Source organism: Emydura macquarii, unplaced genomic scaffold (genome assembly GCF_026122565.2).
Source record: "Emydura macquarii macquarii isolate MOO-44397 ecotype Brisbane River unplaced genomic scaffold, CSIRO-AGI_Emac_v2 contig_469, whole genome shotgun sequence".
NCBI classification, from domain to species: domain Eukaryota; kingdom Metazoa; phylum Chordata; order Testudines; family Chelidae; genus Emydura; species Emydura macquarii.
This window is the reverse complement of record NW_027130606.1, coordinates 155,014-160,110: the sequence shown is the minus strand read 5'-3', so window position 1 is coordinate 160,110 and position 5,097 is coordinate 155,014. Positions and strand designations below refer to the sequence as shown.

The following is a 5,097-nucleotide window of genomic DNA, read 5'->3' as shown; positions in this document are numbered from 1 at the left end:
GGACGAAGAGGGCCTGATCGGACTACCACATCCCAGCAGCCTGGAGGGATCAGGTACCTGTGGGTACGGGGAGGAAGAAGCCCAGGGACAGCCCTAAACAGAGGCTGAGTACGGGACCTGGTTGGCGTGATGCGGCCGGAGCCCCGCTAACGCAGTGACAGGCACCCCTGCCACTGCTAGGGCCCTGGGCTGGGACGCAGTGGAGACGGGTTGGCCTGCGTCCCCCTCCCCCCTTCCCGAGCCACCCCGGGAGACCCTTACCCTCCTCACCGTCCTAAACGTTAGAGGGTGTGTTGCCTCGCCAGCCCTGCCTACAGGCCGGGCGCCGGACTTTTGGTTGCTTGGCCAGCCCTGCCTATGGGCCGGGCACGAGACTGCTGTTTTCCAGCCCTGCCTACGGGCCGAACGCTGGACTGCTTGTTTCCCAGCCCTGCCTAAGGGCCGGGGCGACAGGCTATTGGCTTGCCCGCCCTGCCTAAGGGCCGGGGCGACAGGATATTGGCTCGCCCGCCCTGCCTAAGGGCCGGGGCGACAGGCTATTGGCTCGCCCGCCCGGCCTAGGGCTGGGCGAAGGGCTAGACCCCGACGCTGCCCCCGGAAGAGCACGTTTACACCCCCGGCTCTCGGTCTCTGCAGTGCACAGGGCACGCCCCATGCTGCCGAGATAGGTGAAAGAAACCCAAGGCCAGCATAGCAAAATTCCTTCCTGACCCCATAAACGGTGATCGGTTTGACCCTGAGCACGTGAGCAAGACAAACCAGCCCAAGCATCTGAGAAAGGTCATTTGTGGAGCCACCCCGGCGGGTCCCGTCTCCTGCCATGGCCAATCTCTGACACTTCAGGGAAGGAGAAAAAATAAATCCCCAGTTACATCAGGGAAGGGGTATTTATTTCCTGGCGCCTGCAGGGGACCAGCTGGATCCCTGAAGCAGGAGATTTTGGACTTAAGATATAGGAACAAAAGGGATCCCCAGGCCACCAATCCCAGCCTCTCAGAGGGGGGGGGGGCTTGCGAAGGCGAGAGACACCCCAACTTTTGCCTTAGCTCCTCTGTAATCACCCTTCCCAGAGCAAAGGTCAAAGGTTTTGCCATTCCAGAGCAGGTCAGTGCGAACCACTGCGGGGGCCCTGGACCTTCCACCTCGCCTGGGCAGCGCACTCCGGCGGATGGGACCACAGACCAGGGGCTGTTCTCGGGTGCCCCGGCCCTCTGCCTGGGCTCACTGCTGCGCTGCTGCTGGTGACAGCGCTGCCTTCAGAGCCGCGCGGCTGGAGAGCAGGTTATTCATAAGCACATGAGCATGAGCAAAACACCCACCCCAGAGTGCGCTGGGCCGTGTGCTTTGCCTCCGCTCCTCACCTTGCGGCGTGCAAGTCCGACAAACAAACGTTCCTTTAACACGCCGACCCCCCCCCCGCTGCACCCCACTCACAGCACCCCGAGTTCAGAGGTGCTCGCAGGTGAGTTCCCCTCCCATCCCTGGGGGGAGGGACGGGAGCTGAGCAATCCCTCCGCTGTTGCTGCCACCACAACAGCAACCGTGTCGCTCTGCATCGCCGCCCACTGCTGCCGCTGCGCTGCTGTTCCACCCGCCGCTGCTGGCCGCTGCACCATCGCTTTCTCTGCTCCGCCTGCCGCTCGGCTGCAAGCTCTGGGTGCCCTGGCTCGAGGTCCCACCGCTGCACCCGGCTCTCGGTGATGTCAGCACTTCACGGGGGAACCTCGTGGCTGGTGCAGGCCGAGCAGTCACTGAAACACGGCCTCAGAGCAGGGCGAGGGCTGGGCACTTAGGCCTGGTTACCAGCGAGTTCAGCTCTAGGGATCATTGAACAGAGCAAAAGATTCTCGACTGAGTCTAGTCAGCTCTGTCCTTACATAGCAGAGAGCCGAAGGGCCAGATGGGTGCAGAGCTCCTAGACAGGAGCCCCCCACACCAGCAACACCCGGCCCAGCCTTTTCCTTTTCTGCTTGGATTTGGCACCTACCTCCTGCTTAGCGAGTGCAGTGCCACAGACACGCCACCTCGCGCCAATCAGTCGCCACAGACGCGATTTCTAAGTGAAGTGACCCTGGCCCGGGAGCTGGGGACAGAACTCTCCAATGGCAGGAGTTCTTTCTTCCAGCTGAGTTTTATCCCCAGATCACGGGTCAAGGATTCATTGTACTTAGACATTGCTGTGCTGGCTGAGGAGAGGCTCCCGCTGTCAGCCTCAGCCCTGGGGTGACCGGACCTTCCACTGTCAGCCCTGCTGTCAGCCCCTGCCTGGGGCTCCCCTGCCAGCCTGGGAAGTGGGAGAGGGGCCCCACTGCAGCCCCCCCCCCCAGGCCTGGGCAGGGTGAAGAGCCCTCAGGAGCAGAGCTGAGGCTGGGAGAACAGAACTGTGGCCTGGGCAGTGCAGGGGTGCTGAAGTGGGGGGGGGGGGGCTGATGGGGTAGAGGGGATGTATTGATGGTGGGTTCTGAGCAGATGGGGTGAGTGCTGGAAGGGTGAACTGCGGGTGCTGGGGGTCGATGGGGTGGCAGGGTGGAACTGACGGAGTTGTGATGATGGGGGATGGGGGACTGAACTGAGGGGGGACCAAATTGAGGGAGTTGGAAGGGGACACAACTGATGGGGGACTGGAGGACAGAATTAATTGCCGGCAGGAGATGGGCAGATGTGGGGTGAGAGCTCCTGCAGAAGGGACCAAAATTACCTTCTCCTGTACACGTGGGAGAGTGGCCGACACAACGGTCACCCGTGCACACCCTGGGGATGGGACAGGGGAGGTCGAACATCAAGAGACTGACCTAAAAAGCACAATAGCATCTTTTTAAAAATAAGCCACATGATTTTGGGGCCAATTTCATGGTTTTTGATCTCTTGAAGTTGGCAGTACTGAGTTAGGAAGGCAGGAACCAATCAGCAGGGCCACGCCTGGGCTTTCAGTCTCCCAGGATCTGCATTCTGCAGGATGGGATCTAATTAAGGAGCTCTACAGGGAGAGAGGAGAGAGAACTTTTCACCTGGTAGTGAGGTTAGCAGGGAACCACATGAAGTCAAAATGCAGTTCTAGACCCTCCACATTCTCTTAATTTGATTTAAGGGGAGACTCTGAGGTTTGAGAAATATTGTTGTAAGTTCCAGAGGGGTAGCCGTGTTAGTCTGTATACAGCAAAAACAACGAGAGTTCTGTAACACTTTAAAGACTAACACATTTAATTTCAACAGGCATAAGCTTTCGTGGGCTTCAACCCACTTCTTCAGATGCAAGTAATAGAAATAATACAACAAATATAGGCAACATATATAGGAGGCAACATGTACATATCCAAGGGCAGTGACAACAATGGGGTAGGTGGATGAAAGCTGGGTACTTGAGGCCTAATGACAGCCATTGAGTAGGAGGTGAGAATGGGTGATCAGAGGAAATTACTTCTTGTAATGAGATAGCCATTCCAAATCTCTGTTTAAACCCTGTTTGAATGTGTCAAGTTTGCAGATAATTTCCAGCTCAGCAGTTTCTCTGATCCTAACCACATCAATCACACCATAAGGGGCTCATTCATGTGCACATCCACTAATGTTACATACGCCATCATGTGCCAGCAATGCCTCTCTGCCATGTACATTGGCCAAACTGGACTGTCATTATGCAAAAGGATAAATGGACACAAATCAGACATAAAAAATAACAACATCCATAAACCAGTCGGAGAGCATTTCAACCTCCCAGGACATTCTATCTCTGACCTGAAAGTTGCTATTCTCTCACAAAAAACCTTCAAAAACAGACTTCAAAGAGAAACTGCTGAGCTCAAAATCATCTGCATCATGTGCGGGTGTGTATGCAGATCTAGGTGCGAGCGGAGGATTGTGGGAGCAGGAGTGGGATGCCAAGAGGGGCCCAATTGGCCATCTGGCGCTCAGTGGTGAGAAGGGTGCAGCCGAGGCCCATGGTGGGGCAGCTCTCAGCGGTCAGGGCCGGTGGGCGAGGATTGTGGGAGGGCCAAGGTGGGCTCCACTGTGTGCTGAGAGTGTGGGGCAAGCAAAGGCCAATGGCAGTGGGGGGGCCTAGCAATTCATACTTAATTGATAGGGCAGATACCATGGTTATGAAGGTAGTTTTTCAATAGATTATGCTTTCTTTATACTCTCTAACTTCTAGCTAAACTCTGTACCCACTGATAATCTGTACATCATGCCTAGATATCCAGGAACTTCTTTGCTTAAACTCTATATTTAACTTTTTTTTAAAGTTGATGTTTAATAAAAACTTTTTAATCTGTTCTGATCAGTTCAAACTCTGACATGTTCTGTTTCTGAGAACTCTACATAAAATGGGTTTTTAGAACAGGGAGATGGAATAGTGGTTTGCTCCATCCACTCTATGCATCAACCTGGTACTGCAGTATTTCCAGACATGGTGCACCTTGCTGTGGGGAGAACAATCTGGTGAAAAGCAAAGGAAATATTTGTGGTGCAAATGTACTTGTGGTCTTTTGATGTTGTATTCAAGTGTTAGTTGAACTCTTCTTTCTTGTTTTTTGTAGCTTAGTAAGTAGTGGTTTCTGTGGGGCTTTAGTCTCTGTTTTCTCAACAGGAGAGAGCTGCGGTTCCCTGCCTTTCCCCGCATCTGGGTTTAATTTAGGGAACAGTCTCTGCAAATGTGTTGCCCAGACTAGAGAGAGTTTGTAGGAGCAGAAGAAGAGTGAGGTTGTGGCCCTTTAAGTCAGACTCCTTGAGTTTGAAGCCAGACAGGAGTGGTGCGCTGTGTAGCGGAGTCACAGAGAGGGCAGATTTCTGAGGGTGGGGGGTATTTGTTCTGAGGGGATCCGCCTTGGCGAAGGTGCCCCTCAACAGGGCAGACAACAACATCAGGCAGCTGGTAAAGAAATGGCTGTTCCTCCCCCAGAGAGCCAGCAAGGAGCTGATCTATATCTCTCACAGGCAGGGTGGCGCCAACGTTCCCCGCATGGGTGACCTCTGCGACATTGCGGTAATCACCCGTGCCTTCCGCCTGCTGACATGCCGTGACATCACAGTAAGGAACAGCGCAACGAAAGCCGTGCATGACATAAAGAAGCAAATTGGCAAGACATCGCCAAGACATGG

General features: G+C 54.7%; 1 non-coding gene across 1 annotated transcript; it reads left to right on the top strand.

Moving 5' to 3' along the window:
- Positions 1 to 4,228: 4,228 nt before the first annotated feature.
- Positions 4,229 to 4,419, top strand: LOC137146706 (U2 spliceosomal RNA). The gene has a single exon (XR_010918018.1). It is a non-coding gene; the product is annotated as a U2 spliceosomal RNA (small nuclear RNA).
- Positions 4,420 to 5,097: the final 678 nt, after the last annotated feature.